The 27,115-nt window shown below is 42.5% G+C and overlaps 1 protein-coding gene across 1 annotated transcript in view; it reads left to right on the top strand.

Moving 5' to 3' along the window:
* Positions 1 to 201: 201 nt before the first annotated feature.
* Positions 202 to 27,115, top strand: part of SERTM1 (serine rich and transmembrane domain containing 1) — a 343,801-nt gene continuing 316,887 nt past the window's right edge. The window contains exon 1 of the mRNA XM_069205520.1: positions 202 to 303. The gene's annotated coding sequence lies outside the window, so the exon portion shown is untranslated. The remainder of the gene's footprint in view (positions 304 to 27,115) is intronic.

Here is a 27,115-nt window from a genome sequence, read left to right as displayed (position 1 = left end):
TTTAAGCTTCGTTCCTCGCTAGGGGCGGTGAGTACAGGCGAGACAGGTGCATCCCGGGTCCGTGATACAGTGAGCCAGGAGCAGCGTGGGCGGCAGGGGGCGCTGCGGAGAGGCCGCCTGCTCTCTCTCCTTCCTCCGCCCTCTTACTCCTCCCGTGTCTCCGGCTCTGGGAAGCTGCGATCCTCCCCTGCCTTGGTAGTTGTGGGCTGCATCTGAGGGGTAGCAGGGAGCCCGGGAGAAGCCGCGTTGCCGGCAGTCGGCAGAGGGAGACCGTGCGCACGGACTGCAGCTAGCCAGACTCAGGTACAGTGCAGATATACCTGCTCTTCCTTTGCAGATCTTCCACGCTGCCGCTCCCGAGTGATGGTGGTCAATTTATCCTGGTGTTCTTAGATGTACAAGACTGTATTTATTGTAATACTGCGGCACAGGGCTGACTCCCCAGTGCCACATCCCTGCGGTTAATGATCCTATTGTTTCCCTCTCTGTCACAACAAAAGCCACAGGCTGACGCCGTGAGTCCGCGCTGCACGCTTTCACCTGCCTTAACATTGGCTGCTGTTAACTTCGGTCGCCGGCTGCACTTTGCAACAGTCGCTTTGCTGGGCGAATTGTTGTGCACTTTTCGGAAGTTGCACCTACGAGCAATGGAGTGTAGTAATGATGAGTTTGATATCCCGAGGCTACCTCTGTTGTGTCTCCGTGGTCGCACGCGCGGGAGTGAATAGTGAGGTGCAGTGGGCAGAGGTTGCATCTCTGGACGACGTGATAAGGGTGCAGAGGTTGCATTTGTATGGACGTGGTGCACATTCCAGAGTTTGAGTTTTTTTTAAATTGGTGGTATGGACTCTTCGGGGGTTGATTTTATGGACTTGCACTGCGGGCAGTTTCAATTTCTGAAAATGTTAGCGGTAGTGTGTACACTATTGATTATTCAGGTTGTTTTCTGGACGTGATGGGTGTAGTTTTCAAGGAATGTTCTGTGGAAGTGATGGCGAGCACTGCTCAAAGCTGGTTTTAAAACAATGAGTGTATGTGCATCCTCTAGATGCTGCTTCTCTGGAAAGTGTGGGATGCATTGTCCAAAAGTTGTGTCTCTTGAAGTGTTGTTTGCAGTGCTCAGAGGCTGCTTCTCTGGAGGGCGTAAGAAGCACTTAAAGTGTTGTGTCTTTTGAAGTGTTGTGTGCACTGCTCAGATGTTGCTTCTCTGGAGGGCGTGGGCACACCTTTACATTTTTTGTCTCTTGAAGTGTGTGCACTGCTCAGAGGTTGCTTCTCTGGAGAGTGTGGGATGCCGCTAAAGCGTTTGTGTTGTGTTTCTTGAGGTGCTGTGTGCACTGCTCAGAGGTTGCTTCTCTGGAGGGTGTGTGACACAGCTAAAGCGTTTGTGTTGTGTTGCGTTTATTGACGTGCTATGTGCACTGCTCAGAGGTTGCTTGTCTGGAGGGCCTGGGGTGCACTTTAAAGTGTTGTGTCTTTTGAAGTGTTGTGTGCACTGCTCAGATGTTGCTTCTCTGGAGGGCGTGGGCACACCTTTACATTTGTTGTCTCTTGAAGTGTGTGCACTGCTCAGAGGTTGCTTCTCTGGAGAGTGTGGGACGCCGCTAAAGCGTTTGTGTTGTGTTGTGTTTCTTGAGGTGCTGTGTGCACTGCTCAGAGGTTGCTTCTCTGGAGGGTCTGGGACACAGCTAAAGCGTTTGTGTTGTGTTTCTTGAGGTGCTGTGTGCACTGCTCAGAGGTTGCTTCTCTGGAGGGTGTGGGACACAGCTAAAGCGTTTGTGTTGTGTTGCGTTTATTGACGTGCTATGTGCACTGCTCAAAGGTTGCTTCTCTGGAGGGCCTGGGGTGCACTTTAAAGTGTTGTGTCACTTGAGGTGTTGGGTGCACTGCTCAGAGGTTGCTTGTCTGGAGGGCCTGGGGTGCACTTTAAAGTGTTGTGTCTCTTGAGGTGCTGGGTGCACTGCTCAGAGGTTGCTTCTCAGGAATTGTTGGGATTCGGTTCCAAAGCTGCGTGTTTAAAACTGGCAGGGTGACATTGCTCAGAGGTTGGAATTTGTGTTCTGTGCAGTTGTCAAAGACAGACTCTTTTAAGTAGTCATTGCATTATTTTGAGGTTGCTTCATTGAAAAGAGCAGAGTGCACAGGCGATGACTTTCTGAAACTAATGCGGTGCATTGTTAACACCTGGACCTTCCAGTGAGCACTTTGCCAACATTGATTTCTCTGGTATGTCTGTCGAATCATTCTAGGTTCAAGATACGCTTCACCGTTCTCCTTTCACACTCCTTTTGCCTCCTTCTGGTGCTGAGCTGCCTCTATCCTGCTGAGGGTGTTCGGTGCCTGGGTTGCCAGTTTCCTTCACTGCCGTCTCCCCTGCGCATTCCTAGTCCACGTCTCTTATTAATTTCCTGTCAGGTTTTCTCATACAGTTGTGTTTGCATTGAATCTATTATCCACATGTGGCAGCGGCTCTTATTTAGTTCTGCCTCCCTGCGATCTTACTGCTAAAAAGTGGGAGGAAGGGTAGGATTTAGTGCAACGAGGACCACTGGTGGATCAGAACATTCACCACAGCGCTCCTGAAATAAGCCTGAAGGTTGTCTTCATCTGGGGAGGAATAGATTATCGTTTGCTATTGTGGGGAGAGTAGAAATAAAGGAGAGACTAACTTTCACTCCCAGAGCAAAGAACCTATAATGCAGTCCCTCCTGAGGTGGACACCGAATATTATATTCGTTTGCCAAGGAACACCGTATACTTTGGTGACTGTTATTATTACAGTGCTTTGTCAGCACGGTCTGTATTTTTCCGATAACACCAACACAACTTCAAACCATTGGTATAGTCTGTCATGCATTATTTCGTTGCTCCATAGAAATAAAACAGTGAGAATATCTGTGTGTTTTAGAATGTTGGACAGTATGCTGACGTCTTCCTTGTCCCACAATAAATAAGGTGCCCGCTGAAAAACACACGCTTTCTGTCTAAAAATGTAGTGTGGCCTCATCAGAAGAGGCACTTGGGAAATAGGGGGCGAGAAGGTTCCTACCGGTACTAGCCACGTGACAAGGATTTTCATTCTTCAAATTATGGCGATTTGGGATACTAGAGAAACGTCACAGTAATTTTAGGCATGAAAGAGCACTGACTATAGGGGCCATGAGTTTCCCTCGCCAAGAGAGCCAAGCGCCCCCTGTAATTGCACTCAGAGGTAAACCTGGCCTGTCAAAAACTAATATGGACCCAAGTCTAACAGTAAATTGCGTGGCACATTGGTACCTCATACTCTCCAACCATAGTTGGAGATTTGCGGGATCACCCCACCACCTGGACTTTGTGGGACTCACACTAGAAGTGGAGTTGTAATATCATCCTAGAAGAATGCACACTATGTACATTATTAGTTCCAAATGTCGTTTTTGTTCTCCCTGGCTTAATGTCTATATAGGAGCAATTATTCCAAGACTGAAAAACCATGTCGTGTATCCTGATTTTGTCCTCATGATTGTTTTTACTAGTGGATATGTGATAAAATGGTTAAATAGACAACCATGGCGCCAAAAAACCTGCACACAAACCCTAGCAATCCCACTTGGCAACCTTATGGGATCTTGGGCAGAATTATTCCTTAAGTCTTTTCGTTTTCTTATCTGAGAAAAAATGGCATGTTTAGAAATGGACTGAATGACAGTTAAGTGTGTACATTATACATTTTTTTGCTAATTGGGACGTCAACTTTACTTTCACTGCTTGTGCGTTTTTTGGGGGGTGTAATGGCATACACGTTAGATTCACCATTTTTAGAACCGCCCCCTGTTTATTCGGTATATAAGATGCTTGTGTGCTTTGGGTGCTTTAGATTCATTGCTGAAACATTTCCATAGACTGTTCTCATCAATGTTCATTGAAAAGGCTCCAGATCTTTTACAGCACTAGAGGGAACTCGAAATGCCAACTAAGTTCTCAGCACAAATGAAACTGAATCTTTGTAAAATAAATGCAAATTCTTCTTCATGTTGGCTGTGCTATAGATCATACAATGAATATCGCATGAGAGGTTGTTGTTTAAAGTTAATCAATGTTTGCTTCTTTCAGAATACCCCATGGACTGTATTGAGGATGTGATTGTTGAAAGGTACAACAGAATGTATGTCAGTGGCATAGTTCATGCGGTTCGTGGGATGGGTTTTGGGACCTTGACTCAGCCTTTTACCATTGTGGTGTTAGTTAAATGAGGACCATTTAGCTGAGTAATAGGGATGCTCCTTGTGCACACAGCTGCACAACAGTGGTAACAAGGTCTTTATACAAATGTGTGATTATATTCTATTACACATGTATTGACCCATATCCAGTGTGTATGAAATTTAAAATAAAACCAGCGTTTTTATATTGGTACAAAATTGAATCTTGGGAAGACATTAAATGAATGTTTGCTCCAGGCTAAAAGATGGTGCCACGTAATCCGGGTTACAACCCCGGTGTGTGTATTGCTGAAGCAGATGATGTGTTCGGTTACCCTGGGAATGGTACACAGCAGTTTTTGGCTGCAGCCAGGGTGTACCTCCTCGGCGTGATTTATTGCTGCCTCCTGCTACCCCGGTGAGGTGGTTTGCTGCTCACTGCAGCAGACAAACACAGCAGCTCAGACTGTCCCTGTGCAGAGGAGATGAGTGTGTGCGCTCTGTTATCTGGCTGCCCTTCATCGATCCCGGAGACAGTGGAACTTCACCACACCAATCACAATGACTGAGCACACAGGAGTGTTTCCCTGATGTGTTATCACCTTCACACTGATTGCATTGGCTTCAATCAGACGGCGCTTCAAATGAGGAAGGCGAGAAGTGCAGGTGCGCTTTGTCTCATACTATAAAACCCGGCTTACAGTGCCAGCGCTGGTCCTTTCTGACAGGAAGTGTCTGCCCGAGAGCACTGCAGCGGAAGCCTGTTTGAGGATGAAACCAATGAACTCCTGTACCGCTGATATCTGACCATTCTATTTCAGGCATCTCATCAAAGGACCCAGCGGAGAGCAGCTCTGAGAGATGTGATTGAAGTGACGTGACCTTCCTACCACCCCCCATTTCATGCATTCTATTTGAGCCCGTGCCCTCTGAGGCCACAGGTCTCAGGTCGCTCTCTTACTCGCAAAGGAAGCATGGCTAGTAATATCGTTAACAAAGGAGGCCGAGGCTGCTGCACATGACCTTAAAAATACTCTGGTTTGTTCCAATTTATCTTTGAAATTTGAGCTCCTCTGCAATCGCAGCTCTCACTTAAAGCTAGAATTTAGTGTATGATTCACCAAATTATTCATGAGTACAGAAGTAATGCTACAGCAGTACTCTTGTACATACCCTTAGATGCCTTTATGAATTATGTTCGAAGAGTCTAACTCACTGTTAGAACAAGTGCAATGAGGGCACAGCTCTTTCTATTTGTATTAATTGTGTAGAGATAGTTCTTGAATGTTCCAATTTTTACAGAGGTGATTTGCAAAAGCATTTATTGGGACGGGAAGGAGTACCGCAGCAGTACTCATGTACTGCTATATGCCTTTCTAAATCCGCACAAAACGAACAACTTGTTATTAGTATAAGAACAAAAGGGATACATCCATTCTACTTGTACTGATAAGGATATTTCCTATTCTTGCTGGGAAAAAATTCTAGGGCTTTGTAATCTGCACCTCAAAGAAGGCCCCACCAATGCAGTACTTTCTGAACATAGGCATTGTCAAAAGTGGTGATAGTCTTGATCGGAGGATTTTTTTCCTGATGGTGAGTGTGGAACTTGTGTTGTAAGACCAATGGCCCAGCATCATGAACTACTCAATGCACAAGGGCAAGGGCCGTGATCTAGATATGCCCTGTTCATGGGATCCTTCGGAGAGCTTGATAGGTAGGCGTGCAATAGTTATGGCTTTGAAAGTTAAGTACAATTCTGTCAATGGTATTCTGAATATGCTGTAGTGTGCATAATACAGAGGGTGTGTGAAAGAATATCGAGTACAGGAATATTGTGCTACAATTATATCGGGGTCAGAATGTCGATTACCAAAATATTGTGAAGGTGCATATGTAGGTAAGTATAGATTTACTATTCTTAACTCCACCTTTACCTAGTTTGACAGTAGTAGTTTGCTTCTTTATTCAATTAAAAAAAAAACATACCTATGAAAGAGTTAAACTCATAAAAAAAGCACAAAAACATACAGCACCAGGCATAAGGCACTTTAAGACAAATACACTTTGTAAACTGTTAAAATGCCAGAATATAGTCATGGCCATAAACTAATTACAAACTAGATACAAGCAGGATTCACTCAACCTTCATGGGTGGGGGTTATGGTCCATCCCCTCACAACTTGACAATGCAACTTAAAAAATGGCCCATGTGTACACACTTAAAAAATGGCCCATGTGTACACAGTGACGAAGCTCCCCCTAACATAAAAAGAAACAAGATTGTGGGCTTTAGCTGCATAAAGTGGTCTGCCTGTAATACAGGAACCAGAAACTCGCCTGGTGTAGAGTATAAAGTACAGAACGATACTACATGGGCGATAGTCTGAGATGAAACGTTTTTGCGCATACCTGGACCTAAGGAGACATCAACAGCCCAGCCTTTAGGAAAGCTGACTAGTTGGAGGAAGGCGTTCATCCCAAATCTGGTTTGGAGCTCTAAGCGGTGAACATTAGTAATCTAGGTCAAATATGGTCAAATTGAACTGATTTAGTCAAATAATATGCCAAGACAGCTGGTTTCTGTATCTCAACACTCTCTCTAACAGTAAAATGACACTGAAGGAAATTCTGTTTAACCCATGACAAGTCATTCTTAACAATATATTCTGGGTGGATGAAAAAGTTAGGACAACCCCAAGGCTACTAATTCACACGTTATATAACTCAACCAGGGAACTGCTTTGGCATTGTCCAGAGAGAGGCAGTCTTTGACTATGAGTCTATTAAGTTCGGTCTCCCTCTGACACTTTATCGAGAGCCAACATAATAAAGGCCTTACTTTAATGAGGTCAGTGATATATCCAGGGCCAAATTTCTCCTGTCCCGCAATTGTAGGGGTTCTTGGAGGTACCCCAACACCTGCCTCACAAACTGACAGTATCTATCTATCTATCTATCTATCTATCTATCTATCTATCTATCTATCTATCTATCTATCTATCTATCTATCTATCTATCTTCCTATCCATCTATCTGTGATCAATGTACATATGTGTGGAGTCAAGAGAGTAAATCTAAACTTACCTATTTATTCTTACCTTCATGATATTTTGTATTTTGGCAGTCAGTATCATTGCTATACATTTTTGTTGCACTAAATGTGAAATTCAGTATGTTGGTAGCATCCTAAGTCAAATATTAAGGCACCAAAGCATTGGTCCTTTAATATATTGTAGGCAGAGGAGAACTAAAGCAAGGGTGGCCTCTATCTTGTGGGGAAAGCAGACAATGAGATGTCTCACCAGTTCCTCAGCCCGTTGATGTACTCCTTGGTAATTTGTATTACCCAGGATAAAAGAGAGAGGTCACCAAAGGGTTTCTCACCTTCTGATCCTGGTCAAGGGAAGTCCTACTTCGAAGTGCTAATTAGAACTTGGGTGGTACCTAAAGCAGTTTTCATGGATGGAGATCACTGCTTTTGTTCAATCTACTTATCCATTGCTAACAGTTAAGGGTATAGTGTTGAAAAGCCTAGTTCTAAAGATGTTTGTAGCTAAGGCTTATTAGTCTCATTTTAGTAAGAGAGGTTGCAGGATTTGATGGTGTCTGGCATAGGGCTGAGGCAGGCATCGATCAGAAAAACTGTGATGGCAGAACTTTGGAGGTTGCCTGTATTAGTGAAGAAAGCTGAGGATTGAAACAGTGCATGGCTACTTTACTTTAATTAGTGGCCCGGATTACTTGAATTTCGATTTTAACTCTGCTGCTGTTTGCTCCTCCATACGGATTTTAGGTCTTTGATTCTCAACCAATTGACCCGCATATTGATGGAATAATATTGAGCTCCAGACTAGAAATGAAAGACGATTATGTCTCAGAGGAGGCCACGGTTACAAACCACACTTGGTCGGTCGGAGGGTGGGGTGGGGGGGGGGGACTTCACCAGATTGACAACTAGACTTCTTGATTCTCTTCCGTGCCAGGCAAGAAGAACTGTCCGACTGCACACAAATCATGCCTACTTTGAACGCTTCCTTCCAAAGTCCTGATATGTAAATACAGAGAGCACCAGTCTGAAGTATATTTGAAGCACATACTGTAAGGTGCAGTGAGAATCTAAAATGTCAAAGTAAGTGCTGAGCTGAATTTTAGTATGGCGTTTGAACAGAAAGTAAACAATAGTTAAACACAATTTGTTTAAAAACACTTAAAAATCAACGTTTAAAATGCAGGTTATCTATATCAGACACAGTTATTTTCCTCAGTGTGTCGTCTTTATAGTTTGGTACACCACATTGCGTGTTGAATATTTGTTTGAAAACTGTGTTTTTATCTTAGATAACAATGGCTCCTACCAGAAAGTTATTGTAATCACAGCCATGCTAATTTAAAACGACATGCCTTAAAATCTCCGGTGAAATGTATGGATGAAACGAAAATGGCAGTAGTTGCCTTTGTGACTGTAGAAATTGCCACTAGGGTTTGGCGAAAGGGAGCACGGTGTGGTGCAGGGTAGACGATCTGCATGGTTTTTCGGTGTTTTTCCTTCCCTGTGGGACTGAGAGGTGTGCTCTACAGTAGGCGGAGTTAGAAACGCGTTGGTCAGTTTATACAAGAGAAAAAACATAATATATTTATGTTGTAGTTTTCTTTACCTCGAATGGTGCCCGAGTGCTTTAGAGCGCTTTACAAGAGCAAATGAATTCAAATATGAATAGTAATCAATTACGGGTAAAATCAACATTTACATACAACAGAGCATCAAGAGGGAATAGTCTTCGAATCGAGTAGTAATAGACCTAGCATGTAGATGACCTCAGTGACATCAGAACGTTTAACAAAAGAAGCCCTAACTAACATTCTATTTGGCCTTGGGAATTAGCTCCTTCTACCCAGACATATTGATTGTCACACTAACTCAAAAAAGCATTGCAGATCCGCTCACAGCTCCACTAAAAAAGACGGATTAAAAGACAAAGGTATTAATAACTCAGTATGAAATGAACACTGCCCTTTTCTCTAACAGTGTCTGGTTGTCCCCTATAGTGCAGCATCAACTGATCCAGAGTCAAGAACAGCAACAATCCCATTCCTCCAATGCCCCATGCTGGTCATGTCCCAGTTTGCATAGCGATCTTAAGCACATGATATTTTCATGCACTGCAAATTTACGTTTTTGACATGAGGTATGGAGAAGAATTAACAGTATCTTTCATACCTCAATTCCATTCGATTAGATCTCAATCTTTTTATGCGCCTTAGAAGAAGGTTGTCACCTTTCTCAACATAATGAAAAATTGCTTGATCTTTTAATTGCTATCACCTATCAACCAATCACTGCAAATTGAAAACACGCATCAATTATATCCATTACGGCATGGTTTATGTTGTCTGCTATCATCATCGCCTTGATAGAGATTATACAATTTTCACACTTGGACTCCATAACAAAGAACCTATATGGCAATCTCTCACATCATATCTAAACACAGTTAGTGCTCCATCAATCATACATACTGCTTCAGATCCTGCTACTTTTAAACCTCCTTGAGTTTCTAAAACCCCTGACTTCTTTCCCCCAACAAATTATTTTTTCTTTTCTTGAAGTAATCACATTAATTACTTATCTATTATTTTTCAGTTGTTTTTCTGCTGTACCTTAACTAACCAACTCCACCATCTCCCATATCAACCATTCACGTATATCTCACCCCCTGCTCCCCTCTCACAAAAAGACAAAATTCAAACAAAAATAGCTTCTTCTTTATTATGTAAAGAAAATTGTAGTTGAAATATAGCTTTCTATTGTTCTTGTTCATGGTTTTTGCTATTCAATGGGGTTTTCACAACTTTAAAAGCACTGAAGGGCTTCTCCAAGACACAGTTTTTTTGTAATCATTCTTTTGCCTTTGAAATTTCCTTAACATTTTCAGTATCTATTTCTTTATTTTTTTTGTTGCTTCTGTAGGAGATTTACTTGGAGTAGCAGCTACAGTCAATGGAGTTAAATCTCAGTTGCCTATTTTTATCGGCGTTGGACACTTAGGAAAAGTATTAAATTTCACATTTTTGTGTAATGTATCTTCATGCAGTGCTAAAACGGTCAATGAATAACCATTAATCTAATTTTGGCATTTTTTCCCTATGCCATAGGTATCCGCATGTCACCCTGTTTGCTTGTGTTCCTGCTATGCCTTTACCAAAATTATCGGTTCATTCATTTATTTGTACATCGCAAACATGCCGTTTCTGATTCAAAGGAATCATTTTTAAATGTTCAATTTGCCTGAAACATTTGTTCTTCATCATCACCTTAAGTTCTTTCCCACCTCCAGTTTAGAAAGTGAGAATAATACATTTTAGGCAATAATAGTAGCTGTTTCTAGTTAAGGAATACGTGTTATTACAATTTCTTACCCTGTGTCATTTACAGAGTTTTTCACTGCAGTGAATATTTTTTCTTTCTGATGTGAAACACTCCTCACCTGAAGAATATTAGCATAATATACAAACGGTATAGTGTGTGATTCATGGTACAGAATAAGTAAATTGTGTTTTATTGAGAACACTCTTAATCACTATTTAGAATGTATTTTCTGCTGTGCACAAATGTACAGCTGTACTCATCTATCTCACTGCAAGCCTCTAAGGATTTGATTGTGTTTTTCCTTCCAGTTTTTCTTTGTGGATGTAGGAGTGAACAATTTGTATAATGGTTTCGATACATTAAGGATTCCTATCAATGCTTTTTGTTTCTTCAGATAATTTTTCACACAAGGTACTCATATTCTAGGAAAATTTAATTTAAAACACATATTTTGGACTTACTAAATTCTATTGATAATATTCTTCTGCAAGCATCGTTACTATTATGTTTACATGCTGCAAGCATGCATGCAAATCACCATCATAGATGTATTTGCCATCAACAGAGGAGACTATATTAAAAATACCTTACTGAAACTCAATTAGCTCTGCTAAATATATGAGTGACAGTCTTGCAAGGCTGAATTCAGCTCTCCAGATTGTGCAGGAAGTCAAAGAAGATTATTCAGGGACTATATTATGATTGAATAAAATATATCTTATGCCTATTATGTTTTTGTGCTTTTTGTGCATCATTTGCATCATAATCCAATACTATGTGAATTTAGCACAGCATTGGTTTTACAATATTGGCTCGCATTGTGATAATAGGACTACTCTCCCTGTTGTAGGTGGTTTAAAAGCAAGTTAATCAGGTATTAATTCTCTAAGACTGTGTTTCATTTTTGATTCAATTGAGGGCTCTTTGAGCCTCCAGATTAATTAGATATTGATTTTTGAACCTGCAGTTCATCTTGCAAAGGAATTATTTGTGGTTTTTCATCTTCATCCCAACCCGCTTCATTTGTACATAGTGCTGGTGTCACTTATTACACCCAATTAACTGCATAACAGTCCTAGTATTTGGAAACCAATGAAGAACCTACTTCTATTATGAGTTCCTCCCCTAAAGGGGCCTTAATAGTAACCATATTTGGCAAGGTTTATATCATGGAAATGAGTCATCTGAGTCCAGAAAATCATTGTGATTGTTTGCTTTACAACCACTTCAATTGGGATCCAAGCTATATAAACTAGATCTGGTTCATTTAAGTGCCCATGTGGTTCAACGTATATAGTCGTTGGTCTCTTTCACAATTGCTGGTGGACTTCATCTCGATTGCTCAGCACAGAAACCACCCATTCGCTGCTCTAAAAAAAGGCTTCTTCTCTTTCTGTGATCATCCTGCCATCTTTCTATGGCTACCCTCTTCTCAAAAGGTACCTTGGTGGTCCTACCTCTCCAGTATTCCCGCCTCACAGTTGATAGAGTTATCCCCAATCCGGTCTTGGGTTGATGGGTACCTCTACTTGTTTCTGATCAGTCTTTTGTTACCAAAAACAATCTGAGCTACTGTGCCTATATTAACTATAAACTTAATTGCTAAATCTACTGCAAGTGAAGATCCATATTTTTTATATTTCACTTTTAAAACTTTAACAGTATTGCAACTGAAAGTACGTCATATGTAGTTGTATACATGGTAATAAATATGCTTCTCCATGGTTGACAATGTTGTAGATTTGTGCTTACCCTGAGGCATTGAATAAGAAATCCACACTTCTGCCTGACAAGTTTTCATAGCTGACAAAAACAGCATTTCATTTAATTTAGATGAACAACAGCTCATTATAGCATTTATAGTTTGTGGATTAATGATTGCAGCTGGTTTTTGTATAGGCTTCTGAGTATTACTGTCTACGTCAGAACCTCAGTGTTGTAACTCATACACCTATAATCCTATCTGGGTTGTGGAATATATGAAGCTACCACTGGCCAAGTCTGTCCTGGCAACGTTCATGGAAGATCAAACCTTGCTTACATTGCTAACAGTCCTGCAGCATCAGCTGTGTCTAGTTCAATCCAATAATAAAATACTTCAGTAGTATGCAGAGTGTTCGCCTGACAGGTAGTGTACCTCAATCACAATACGATACTGACATGAACTATGTGCGTTAAACTCTTAACAAACCCCTGCAGGCGTAGAGGACAACTCTTGTATCACTTAGAAAGATCATAAAAATACCTCCTGAATTCACTGGGCAAAATTTGTATGTGCAACTTATTTTACGGTTACTGGCTCTCAAGGTCTTTAAGGTTTGAACTAGGGGTGGTCCTACCAGTGTAATTGTGTCTAGTTTATTTACTTGTAATTATTGCAAAATTGCTCGTAAGTACACATAATTGTGTGAGAAGTGTAATCCAACATTTAGCGCTGTTTTGTTCCTTGCATCTGAAATGGGCCACAGAATGCCCTTTGTGCTAAAAAAAAAACGAGCACAAAATGCTACAGAACACGAACAGCAGTAGCCAGCAGCTGCTCGTTCACTTTTCTTGCGCCCCCCCCACCAGCACCTAACAACACCATGGTTGCGCCGTATTTATAATACAGTGCACCATGGAGGTCGTTAGCACAATAGCGTCAAAACTTTGAGGCTATTGTGGTGCTTTGCTATATTAGCATCAAAAATTTTGACGCTAGTGCAGGAAAGTGCAAGCAAGCCCATAGATTACTATGAAAGCTTCATTAAAAATGTTGCCTGTTAAAAATTGGGTCTTTTGCTGGCAAGCAGGTTACCCCCTGCTGAAGCAAGGACCCTCGCTCTAGTCAGGGTAAAGGAGAATCACCCTCAGTTAACCCCCGCTCACCCCCTTAGTAGCTTGGCACAAGCAGGCAGGCTTAACTTCAGAGTCTAGGTGTAAAGTATTTGTACCAACACACACAGAAACTCAGTGAAAATACTACAAGATGACACAACATAGGTTTTAAAAATAGAAAATATTTAGCTAAACAAAACAAGACCAAAACGACAAAAATCCAACATACACAAGTCAAGTTATTAATTTTAAAAGCAAAAGAGTCTTAAGTCCTTGAGAAAACAGTAAAAACGCTGTTAGCATTGAGAAGTACCTGGGTAGGGTCAAAATAACACACACGGGCGAATGTGCGTCGGAAAAGGCTAGCGATGCGTTGATTTCTCACCAGCAAGCGAGACCATGCATCGTTCTCCTCCTCCGGTCGGGTTGGTGTGCGTCATTTCTTCTCTCTGCAGGAGAGCGATGCGTCGATCTGGGCAAGCATTCGGGTCCGGGCAGACTTTGCATCGTTTTTCTGTGCCCAGCAAGGTTTGCATAGAAGATCTAGCAGCACAGTATCAGCAAAACCGCGCTATGTGGGCTGTGACGTTATCAGCCTCCGTCAGCGGGTGTTGCGTGTCGTTTCTCCAACTGCATGTGTCGATCTTCCAGCAGCGATGCCGGTAGAGCATCGATTTCTGCCACGAAGTCGGCGGCGCGTCGTTTTTCAGCCGCATCTCGGTAGGTGCGTCGATATTTTCCCCACAGAGCGGTCTGTGCGTGGATTTTCAATCTTGGTCTGCCAGCTTCACCTGTGAAGGCTCCAAGAACTGGATAGGACACCACTTGGCAGGGCAGAAGTCTCAGCAGAGAGTCCAGGTGCTGGCAGGAGAAGTCTTTGATATCCCTGAGACTTCAACAACAGGAGACAAGCTCAGGAGAAGCCCTTGGAGATTTCTTCACAAGCAGGAATGCACAACAAAGTCCAGTCTTTGTCCCCTTGCACAGGCAGAAGTCTGTGGTTTTGGGTGCTCTTCTTATACCCATTTTGGCCTTTGAAGTAGGCCTACTGACTTTCTCAGGCTTGAGACAACGGAGGCACTGACTGGAGTATAAGCTGCAACAATATTGTTACCTGATGGGCCGGATAATGAGGACATTACTAAAAGGACCAAGCCTTGACATGTGAACCGTGAACTAGCAGAAACTGCAGATTTGAAGTTTTAGTTTTATTGGACAAAGTAGGAACATGCAATCCCTTGATCAATAGGGAATGGGGAAGTAGTTTTAGGGAATCTAACTTAGTCAGACTGCATAGAGAGAAGACCCTTCATTCATGCCCATTTTCTGTCTTGAGAAGACGTGCTTAACTTTGATACTTAAAGGTCTTTGGGGCTGATTCCTAGTTTAGCGGGCGGCGGTCCCGCCAGAAGACCGTACCGCGGTCAAAAGACCGCGGCGGTCATTCTGGCTTTCCCGCTGGGCGGGCGGGCGACCGCCAAAAGGCCGCCCGCCCGCCCAGCGGGAAAGCCACAGCAACGATGAAGCCGGCTCCGAATGGAGCCGGCGGAGTTGCTTTTGTGCGACGGGTGCAGTTGCACCCGTCGCGATTTCCAGTGTCTGCTATGCAGACACTGGAAATCAATGTTGGGCCCTGTTAGGGGGCCTGCAGGGGCCCCCAGGGGCCCCACGACACCCGTTCCCACCTGCCTGGTTCTGGCGGTCAAAACCGCCAGAACCAGGCTGGCGGTCAAAACCGCCAGAACCAGGCTGGCGGGAAGGGGGTCAGAATCCCCATGGCGGCGCTGCCTGCAGCGCCTCCATGGAGGATTCAGCAGCCCAGGGGAAAACCGGCGGGAAACCGCCGGTTTCCCTTTTCTGACCGCGGCTTTACCGCCGCGGTCAGAATGGGCCTGGATGCACCGCCAGCCTGTTGGCGGTGCATCCGCGGTCCCCTACCCTGGCGGTCTCGGACCGCCAGGGTAGGAATAACCCCCTTTGTCATTTACCTGAACTCTGATGCTAAATCCTGATGCCTTGCCGACCAGACTGATGTCCTAACGACGAAGACTGTCACAGCTTGCTGATCCAATCTGAGGATAGGTATTAACAAACATGTTATTTGCTATGTCTGTTTGAATTTTCTTTCTAGGTACCAACCATGTTATTTTGATAGAGCCATAGATGTTTTTCCAGATTCATGTTGACTAAATTCTTTTACATGAAGCCCAACATGCTAATTCTAATCTAGGGTTAGATAGAACTTTCACTAATGAAAATCAATATTTGAAGTAACAATTGATGTCTTTCCTTTGCTGAATCTAAATGTATGTGATATCGTTTACACAGCTGTTTTTATTATTTAATTTGCACAGTGACTTTAGAATGCATAATAATTCAAGCCGTGGTTAGATTGCGTTTCTTCCGTAGATTTGGTCAGCAAGTGTTGTTTCTGTATGTTTACCAATTGATTTTAAGATTAATTTACATACTTTAGGATTGTTAATAGAGGGAAATAAAGATTCCAACTTTTACTAAAGGTGTGGTTATTCATGACTGCAAGGTCTTGGTGTGTGCTAATTACTGACTCCTATTGATTACTGATTATTTATTATTGATTGTCATTGTTTATTGTTATGTATGTCCTGGATTTATGGTGGGAACATCTTAAAGCAAGTCAAAAGGTTCATCGACCTATTCGTGTCCCCTTATAAGTTTAATTACCAAGGTCAGGCACGCCAGCAGTTATGGTAGCAGACTGATGGTTAGTCTCCTTAGGAGTGCATCATAGATGCCCGGTACAGGCTTGTAGGGGTGTTCACAGAGACAATAGCAGAAAAACATAGAGATCAATGGAGATGTTAGTAGCTTGATGAGCTTGTCTTTTCAAAGTTCATTATTACTGAGATTTGGATTTATTTTTTCAATGATACAAGTTGGAGAGAAAATGTGTCCCTAACTCCTGAAATGACTCTCCCAGAATCTTGGAGCCTGCTAATGGTTGTTTGAGGATGTTCTTGGTGTTCTAGTGATAGAGGGAATGAATTAGGGTTTTTGCGCTTCCACAGGTTATGCAAATCGCAGGTGAATTGTGACATTTGTTAGGGTTTAAAGAGTTTGTGTACTCCAAAAAAGAGCCTTTAGTGAAAAATCTGCAATGTTTCTGAAGCAATTGTGTTACCTTTCGTGTAGTAAACCGGAAAATTGGGTTTTGATTTTGGTTAGTGCTCACAATATTTTACATTCATTTTGTGAAGGATCTGAGTTTAGGAGGACAAGCCGCAAGACTTTGTCAGCCGCAGTACCTGTGAGTGTGATGGCATTAGAGCTGCGTTGGGATAGGTTGGTTAGTGAGAAGGGTCGCACATGGATTAGCAGCCATCCTTGTGGCACAATTGGTTGAGAAAGTAGGGTAAAGGGAATTCTGGAATTAAAAGTCACTTCCTGATTTAATTTTGAACAAAATAAAGGTGGAAAAGATAATTTTTTTTAAGTGTGATGGCATTAGAGCTGCGTTGGGATAGGTTGGTTAGTGAGAAGGGTCGCACATGGATTAGCAGCCATCCTTGTGGCACAATTGGTTGAGAAAGTAGGGTAAAGGGAATTCTGGAATTAAAAGTCACTTCCTGATTTAATTTTGAACAAAATAAAGGTGGAAAAGATAACATTTTTTAAGGCTTTAAAGAGTGCCTTGAGGGGAGATATGTACATTACAATGAGTATAGGGGAGGTTACACTGCCAGAAGGTACACCAGCTTACATCGTAACATAAGAGAAGGGTGTCGCCCGATGTCTTTGGCTAAAGCAATGGTGCAAAATGACAGAAAAAGATGGGAATTTAGCATTTCCTACAAATTGAACATTAAATTTGAGGGTTTTAGAGCACTTAAGGATGGTGCTGTAAGATTTGAAGCCCCTTCTGAGACCAACACAGTTTGAGGCATTAGCGATCTGGGAGCTAGTAGCCAGACAGCAACAGCAACAGAAATTCGAGAGGAGAATGAGAAAAGCAGAACAGACACAGACAGAGGCTAGGTGGGACAGTGTGCAGAGGCTTGGGAGAAACAAGACTTTGCAGGGGATTAAGTTGTTCCCCGCAATCACACAAGATGATGAGAAGGAAGGAAGAAAAGCTACTAAAGAGACTAATAAGAGCCCTTCTGAGAGTAGGAAAGCCAGAAAGTCCTCGACATATGAGGAAGATTCAGATGATGATGAGTTTCTTACAAAGTTATTGAAAAATTGTCCTCCACCATATGCGCATATGAGAGTGGTCCAGGTACCAGTGCTGATCCTTCAGCTCCGACACAGGTTAAAGGGACAGCGAGTCTGAGCAGGTTAATCCTGTCCCAACACAGAGTCCGATGCCGGGTAATCTCAATGCACCTACTACTCCAGTAGTTCTGACCCAGGTGCCACAGCCAAATGTTCAGAGGATTTATCCTGATATGCCTATTGTGGAGGGTACCATAAATCTAATTGTATCCACAGGACAGGTTTTCCAGAGACTGAACTTGGTTTAGACATAGCTGACTCCACTTTTGTTGCCACAAGTGCAACTACAGGTAATGCCAAGGTATTCTTCTATAACAGAGACCCAGACAGATATGTCTGTATTGATGGGTCAAAATGTGGGAGCAGTGCAACCACAGAACCTGTGTATCAGACCAAACCCAGATGCTGTATCTGCACCCGTTACTATTGGTCCAATTGTGCGATTGTTCACACAAGAGAAACCCAGTGCAGGGGTACAGGGAATCCTGAATCGGAACTTACCAAGGGGAGGACTAAATGAAAATGTCCGAGTTGCCTCTCCTGTGGGACAGACCTTTGACGGGTTGAGATCATTTCTAGATTTTAGTCCACTTGGATTTCCAGCAGATACTACTATTGGATCGAACATTAGTCAAAGCCTGAAATGATTGACACTGCAGACCTCGAATACAGTTGTGCAACAGGTGCCACTTGTCCAACCCAGCAATATTTTATTGCAAGGTTTAAATGCTCAACAGCTGACCGAATGGTTGGACAAACTGAATACCCAGCAGAGTGCTACGAAGGGAGAGGAGTACTTGAATTACGCTAGATTAGGCATGGAAGCAAGTGAGCTCATTGAGGGAACTATGGGTGTGAATAGGTTAGAGTCCTTCACAGAAGCAGAATTGAAATACCTGTGCTCAAAGATCACGAGGGAGGTGAGCAATGTACATCAGAAACTAGCAGACCTGGCAGGGAAATACTGCAGAGAAATTGAGAAAACAAAGCATTTGAAAAGGAGTTACAGGTTAAATTCTGAAACTAAAGATTTTGAACACATGAGATCTGCAGGAATGAAGGCACACCCTAAAGAGATACTTCAAAGTGCCCAGACTTGGGGAGCATTAGACAAGTGGGAAGAAAATTGAGCAGCAGGACAGGGATCCAGTAAAAATGTTACCAATGAGAGAGGTTCCAGGAGGGAATTTTGTCCATGTGCTTTGGAGCAAATGTGACATTCTGTCATTTACTAACGATTATCCTAGATTGAGAGAGAAGCCAGTGGAATTGTACCAGCAAATAGACAGGTTTGTGAAACTTGTGAAGTGCCTGTGGGAGGACTTGAATACTCTACTTGAGATAGTGGTTCTAGCCAATCTGTAGTTGGAGTGTAAGAGGAGTGTAGATTGTCCGACAAGAGAACCATAGAGGGATAAGATTACAGGTGCATCGTCTCCTGAGGTAATGAAATATTACTACAAGGTGATTGAATTTTTGAAAACAAGATTTTACCCAAAAACATTGACTGGCAGAGAATTGACAGGATAGCTCAGGAAGCAAAAGAGTCGATACATGTATACTATGAGAGATTGTTGCAGGCGTTCAAGCATTAAGTGCTACAAAGACAATTGAGCCGAAAGATATGATTAATTTTGTGTTCAGGTTTGTGGAAGGATTGAGACCTGACATTAGTCAGATGATTAAGAATCATTTGATTTGCTTGCAAGCAAAGCCGATTGATGAGTTGTTGCAGTATGCAAATACTATAGTGATGAGATTGAATTGAAGCAGAGGAAGTTGAAAGAGATAGCGATGGTGATGCAAACTGAAGATGCACAGACAGGCATGCAGGGAAATGTTCCACAGCAGCAGCTGCAGCAGGGAAATATGGTATTCTAAAATCAGATGAGAGGTAGAGGTCGCGGAGGTAATATGAATTGGGGTCCAGACATGAATACTGTAGTGGTTCGGGATGATGTGCAGGGAATGAAGAAATTGTTACCTTGTCATCTTTGCGGGGCCTTCGGACACGGGAATGTCCGATGATGGTGCAGGAGGGTGTTGTTCAGCAAACTAATGATGTCAATTCATTTCAAAACATAAGAGGACTGAGAATGAGAGGTCCTAGTTCAAATTGTCAGAATAATGTGAGTCAAATGCAGAATTTTCAGTCCATGCAGCAGGTGCAAATGCCAAGTGAGCAAATGACACAGTTGCAGCCAATGAAACAGCAGGTTCCCATGGTACCTAGACAGCAAATCCAAATACCTCAAGCCCCAATGGAACAGCAGCAGGTGATGCTTCTTCAGCAGGTCAGAGGTCAGAGTTCCGGCCAAAGTAATAACACAGTTCACCAATTCCCGTTACATAGTGAGAATGGAATAAACGATGATTGGATGAGTGAATGTTCAGATGAAGAAGCATGTGTGCTTGCAGCTTCTTTGGAAGTAGATCAGAGAGGTTCCTATGTGAAGGGAAAAGTCATGGGTCACGAGTTTCATTCTTGGTTGACACCGGAGCTACGTGCTCTATAGTGAGATCTGCTGAAATCCTGCTTTTACCCCTTTCAGGAAAGACAGTACAGATTGTAGGAGTAGCACATCAGTATTTGACCAACCCAATTACCGATCCAGTTCAGGTTAAGATTGGTAACTTCAAGGGATTGCACAAATTCGTAGTCTGCGATTCAAGTCCAGTATCCCTACTGGGAAGAGACTTTGCTGTGTAAAGCCAGGTGATCGATTACCTGCTCGAATGATGGAATCGAGATTCAGGCAAATAGTGATGATGAGGATGATCAGGTTCCAGAACCCGAGTATGAAACCACAAACGAGGAATACCCTCTGATTGATTTCTTTCCAATGTTCACTGTAAAAGAGCTTCATCCTGGCTTACAGGGAATAGTTAAAGAGAAAGTGTGGGACCTGATAGGGAAAGAGATAGGATTAATAAAAGGAGTTGAGAGAGTTAAAGTTACTATAAAGCCAAATGGGATTTTTCTTCAAATTCCTCAGTACAATATGCTGCAAGATGTTCTTTTGAAAGTTGCCCATATAATTGCAAACTTTGTGGAACAATGGGTGTTAAAAGAAGTGTTGAGCAGCCCATGTAATTCACTGATAATGGGATTGAAAAAGCCCTGTGGGAAAGTTTGAATTGTTCAGGATTGAAAAATAAATGACATCATGGTTAAATGTTGCCCCGTGGTGCCAAATCCAGCCATGTTTCAAATTCCATGCGATGGTGAATGGTTCACTATTATTGATTTGTCGTAAGCCTTCTTTTCTGTGCCTCTTCATGAGCACAGCCAATTTCTCTTTTGTTTCAAATTCCTGGACCAAGTTTATTGTTGGTGCAGAATTCCTCAAGGGTTTTCAGAGTCACCTTTAATGTTCAATCAGATCTTGAAAAATTATTTGGAGTAATTGGAATTGCCTTTCCAATCAACATTAGTGCAGTACATTGATGATTTGTTGATTGTGTCCAGTCCAAGGGATGAATGCAAATTTGACACAATTGCCTTACTGAACCATTTGGGAAAGAATGGTCATAAGGTGTCTCCACTGAAATTGCAGTACTGTCAGAAAGAAGTGAAGTGCTTGGGTCACTAGAACGTCTGAGCAAAGCTCCGGCTTTGGGTATGCCTGACTACATGAAACCTTTCACATTGTTCTGTCATGAGCATGATGCATGTTCCTTGTCTGTCTTGACGCAGGTCCATGGAGGTGTAAACCGCCCAGTAGCATATTTTTCAGCTACTTTGGACCCGGTCGCAGCAGCCTTACCAGGTTGTCTGCGAGCAGTTGCAGCAGTTGGAAATAGCCTCACTCAGTGTGAAAGTATAGTAATGGGACATCCCTCAATTATCATGGTCCCTCACTCTATTGAGATCCACTCACAAAGACGAAGACCCAATACGTAACAGGTGCAAGATTGACCATATATGAGATGAATGTCCTAGGATCACCTCATGTGTCATTGAAAAGATGTACAGTGCTGAACCCGGCAACTTTACTCCCGAGTGAAAATGTTGAAATTGAGAAATTAGAGGATTTCGAGCATGATTGTCTTGAAGTAACTGATTTGTGCATAAAACTAAGACCTGACATTAGACACACTCGATTGGAAGAGAATGATCAAATTTTCTTTGTTGATGGTTCTTGTCTAAGAGACAACACAGGGACACTGAGAGCAGGATATGCCTTGTGCACAATTTCTGGTATCCTGGAAGTGTTTTGGCTTCGAGGAGTGTATTCTGCACAAGTAGCGGAACTGGCAGCCCTTACTAGAGCGTGCCATGTTTCTGCTCAATTGAAAGTTATAATCTATACAGATAGCCGGTATGGATTTGGGATAGTCCATGATTTTGGCCAGTTGTGGTCACAGAGAGGTTTCCTGACCTCTTCTGGTTCACCAGTGAGAAATGGTTAGATAATTAAAGAGCTGTTGCATGCTATCCAAATCCCTGAAAAGATTGCCATGGTGAAATGCAGTGCACATCTGAAGTCACAAGACTATGGGGGTCATTACGACCTCAGCGGTCTTGCAAAAAGACCGCTGAGGCTGCGGGAGACAGAATACCGCCATTGCCGGCGGTATTCCTGGCTCCCTATTATGACATTTCCGCTGGGCCAGCGGATGGTAACAGAGTTACCGTCCGCTGGCCCAGCGGAAATGTCACATCAACATTGCTGCTGGCTCGTAATAGAGCCAGCGGCAATGCTGATGTGCAGCGGGTGCAGTAGCACCCGTCGCGCATTTCACTGCCTGAAATTCGGGCAGTGAAATGCACGACGGGGCTATGCCTGGGGGCCCCTGCACTGCCCATGCCAAGTGCATGGGCAGTGCAGGGTCCCCCAGGGACACCCCAAGTCCCCTTTCCGCCAGCCTTTCAATGGCGGTGTTTACCGCCACAGACAGGCTGGCGGTCGGGGACTCATAATGCCCAGGGCAGCGGTGCTTGCACCGCTGCCCTGGGGATTCAGACCGCCAGGCGGAATCCTGGTGGGATATTGGAGGGGCCGGCAGTATGGCCGTGGCAATTCTGCCACGGTCATAATTGCTGGCGGAACACCGCCAGCCTGTTGGCGGTGTTACCGCCACCTTACCGCCGGCCGCCAGGGTCATAATGACCCCTATGTATCAATGGGAAATGGATATGCTGATCGAGTCGCAAGGTTTGTGCATAGAACTGTACATCGTTCAAAGATAAATGGTAACTGTTGCCTGAAGAAGATAAAACATGTCCAAGTTAGGCATTGAAAGTAAATACATTGGAAGAATTGAAAATGTTGCAGAATAATGTTGACAGGGAGGAAAACCGTTCATGGAGCAAAATGAAATGTGTACAAAGAGAAGGTGAATTTTGGGTTTCAGAAGAGGGTCTACTGGTCTTGCCTAATAGTCTGTTGTCTCAAATGGCTAGGTATCATCATGGACAAGCACATGTTGGGAGGGATGCAATGATTTGTTTGTTTAATCATGACTGGTTCAATCCAAAGTTTAGACAGGTTGCTTAAGCAGTTTGCCATTGTTGCGTCATTTGCCAGAAAACAAACATGGGGAAAGGGACAGTGGTTAATTTGAGCCACATTGGAAAAGCAGGAGGTCTATTCAGAAGAATGCAAATGGATTTTATTGAGATGCCTGTGTGTGGAGGTTTGAGATACATGCTGGTGGTTGTGTGCATCTTTAGTCATTGGATAGAAGCATACCCTACACGAAGAAATTACAGTCTCACAGTAACATAACTACTGCTTAGGGAACTGATACCACCTTTTGGGTTTCCGATCTCTTTAGAATCAGATAGGGGAAGTCCCTTCAACAATGAAGTAATTAAATTTCTGTGTGCAGCATTGAACATTGAGCAGAAGTTGCATTGTAGTTACCTCCCAGAAGCATCAGGACTAGTGGAGCAGATGAATGGTACCTGAAGCCAACAGTTCTGTGTCTACACATCGAAAATGGCCCAATGCATTGACTTTATTGACTTTAGTTCTGATGACAATGAGAAACACACCTGACAGGAAGACAGGATTGTCTTCACATGAGATCCTTATGGGTCGAGCCATGACGTTGCCAGCCGTGCCTGCAAATGCACTTGTAAACACTGCAGATGAAATGGTGTTGGACCACTGCAAAGATCTGGCTGATGTGGTACACTCTTTTTCTTGGCAGGTGGAGGCAGTCTCACTGCTACCGATCCCTGACCCAGGGCACAGTTTGAGAGCCGGTGACTGGGTTGTAGTCCGGAAACACGTGAGGAGAACATGTTTGGAACCTTGTTGGAAGGGTCCATACCAGGTGGTACTTACAACCGCCACAGCTGTGAAGTGCACAGGAATCCCGAACTGGATTCATGCCAGTCACACAATGAAAGTGGTGTGCTCTATGGAAGATGAAGAAGCAGAGTTGTTGAGAATACCAGCAACAAAAAGATCAGTCTCAGGGCCTGAAGGAGAACAAGGGGTAACTGAGACTGGATCTGAGCCTGTTGAGGATGGTTCAGTCCCTCCTGTGGGAGACGAAGGAGAAGAACTCCAGGAAGGTGATAGTGAGTCTATCTCAGTTGAGGCACCAGGAGAGTCTTGTCAGATTAGGGCTTTCCTAGAAGCAGACATATGTGAAAGATGAGCAGAGCAGTTGCCAGCCTCTGAAGGAGGAGGAACGGAGGTGGATCAAAGTCATTGTGATCTGACTCCTCGTGAGCCAGTTGCCGGTCCGTCAAGAGAAAACACCACTGAGCAGGGAGAAGCTACAAGTACCACACTGAAAATAACATTGACCAAAGGTCCACTGAGAGGAGATGGGTGGCCAGAGGTACAAGCAAAGAGAAAAGAAGTAGTTGTTGACTCAACAATCGAGGAAGAAGTAGATACAACAAGGAAAGAAGATGTAAGTGACAGAGAATCGAATGGGGATCGAATGTTAAAAAGAAAGAGAATAACAAGTCGAAGATATGCAGGTTCTGAATGGGCGTATGCAACTACAAGTGAATGGCAGAAAGAATTTCTATCTTTATATTTTGATTGAGACATTCCAGGTCAATATTTTGGCACTTGAAGGGAGCCAATGAACTGAACTGTTGGGAAAATGTTTGAGAAATTACAAAGAGAAAGAGGCTGTTGAAAGTAACCAGAAAATACTTTTGATAACCTGATTTGACTTTTGAAATCTGATTTTGACAAGCTGCTAAACCGATTTTGACAAAGGATCCTGGAAGTGAAACTGAGAGCTGTAAAGAGCTGCTGAAAGAAGATTGAACATTTTTCGTTTTTGATTTGTGCTGCAAATTTTCCAAATTTCCTCTTCTGCTTTCTGATTCTTTACAGATCATGAGTAACATTAGCAAGCAAGGTAGGAAAAATAGATGCTGTAAATACCTGAGCATTGTTTTGGGAATTGTATGTATGACATTGTTTGTGATATTGATTGTAGGTATGACTGTTCCTGGCAAGGGTTAAACTAACAATGCTCCAGCTTAGGAGACAACTACTGCATTAACAGCTATAGAGAGGTTCAGGTTAGATGAGAAATACTTACATGAGGGTGCTAATGAATAAGGGGAGCTTTCTTCTAATGTCTTCTATTACTTACTGAGTGAGTATGTTTAGACAATGGATGCAAAGAATTGTTTTGTGTGTACGCAGATTCCTTCATCAATCAAGGAAGGAGTTATTAATCATAGTTTGCCACTAACATATGGAATAAGTTGTAGTCTGCTACTAACAAGGCTCTATAACCAGGAGTACATCCAGTACTTTTATTCAAATAGAGTTGTGGTGTTTTTGTTTGTCCCTACAATAAGGTACTTGAGTGAGATAGCTAGGGAAAATGACATAGTATTAGTTAGAGGTTTCTTTGAGCCTACATTAACTTTTGGCACAGCTTATGCTCATAGAAATAACTTGATATGTTTGCGTATACCATTAGAAAAGAGCTTCTTAGATCACACAGATGACAGGAGAAAGGCATTAAAGGAAAAATTAGGAAAAGGCTTAAAGAAAGGGATTCCTGCAAATGATTATGCTTACAGTGCATTAACAAAACAAGGACAATTAGCTTTAGATGCGCAACACGTAGGGAAGCTTTGTGTATTTAGGTCTAAATCTCTCACTGACACTTTACTTGTGGGAACGAGTGAATGCAGGCATATGTTTTTGTCTTGGAGTAGATGGATGTTTAGGTTGAATGGACAGTATCCAGCGATTCCTGGGATTTATTACATCTGTGGTCCTAATGCTTATTACCGCCTTCCACAGGGATGGTATGGTACTTGCTATTTGGGAATAGTTTTCCCCAAAATCTTTCAACTTCATTACCTCAAGAAATTTCTGAAAGTGACAGAGTTACATCAAACTAGACAGAGGAGGGAGTTTCCTTCTGGTATTATGGGTGATATACTTGAAGCAATAATTCCTTCAGTGGGAGTTGTTCTGAATTCGATAAAGATTCGAAAGTTGTCTACTATTGTGGATAACATGCTGATACATTTTTCAGGAGCCATACTCCTGATAGATACTGAATTAACTCCTGAAAGAGCTGTGATGCTTCAGAACCGCCTTGCATTAGACATTATCTTAGCAAAGGATGGCAGAGTTTTTAAAATGATTAACTCTAGGTATTGTTGTTCATTCATTCCTGATAACAGTTAAGAAATTAGAAGCTTACTTACTAACACGACTAATAAAAGTGCTGATTCGAAACGTTTAAAGGAACCAGGTGTTTGAGAAAAGGTTGGCAAAGGATATGCTTCTGTGGGAAATTGGCTCAGGACATTGGGAAAGGGATCCTATTAAAATATTACAAGGGATATTAATTGTTGTGGTTTGCCTAATTGGCATATAGGGAATATGCAAATTGTGGAAAAGAATTATATTAAAGAGGTCAAAAAATAATCAGCGAACGCAAGAAAAGAAAAGGGAAAAAATGTTTAGGAAGGATTAAAAAAGGGAATAAGAAACTGAAGGGATTGAAACGTTAGAATTATAATTGATGAAAACTTGTGTAAAGGTTGGTGTGATGACATATTTAGTCATCAGAGAGGGATTGTTAGAGCAGGAATTTAACAGAAAATATTAATGAATATTCATATATCTTTAGTAATGGATTTTCATAGAAAATGTAATAACCTAGAGAAAAATAATGCACACATTTGAAAATGTGCCCAGGTGAGCGGTTGCCAATGTTCACGAAGTGTACTTATTAAAGCCTTATTAATATGAAATGTTGAGCTTATGTTTAAAAATGTAGTAATACATCATATTGAGGGTTATGCTTTATGTATTAGCTTAGTGGAGGTCTTGGCCTAGCTGCACGGCCTCATGTCAAGCTGTATGTCTAAACTGCTTAGTGAGCTGAATTGTGATTTTCCATTGTGCTAACGTAATGCATTCATAACTTAAAGTATTTTTCCATGAGAACTGCTTACTAGATGATGCTGTTCCTGTTAGATGCAACATTGTAAATGTAATGTGTTAAACTGACTTTCTCAGGCTTGAGACAATGG

Source organism: Pleurodeles waltl, chromosome 8 (genome assembly GCF_031143425.1).
Source record: "Pleurodeles waltl isolate 20211129_DDA chromosome 8, aPleWal1.hap1.20221129, whole genome shotgun sequence".
NCBI classification, from domain to species: domain Eukaryota; kingdom Metazoa; phylum Chordata; class Amphibia; order Caudata; family Salamandridae; genus Pleurodeles; species Pleurodeles waltl.
This window is presented reverse-complemented; position numbering and strand designations above follow the sequence as displayed.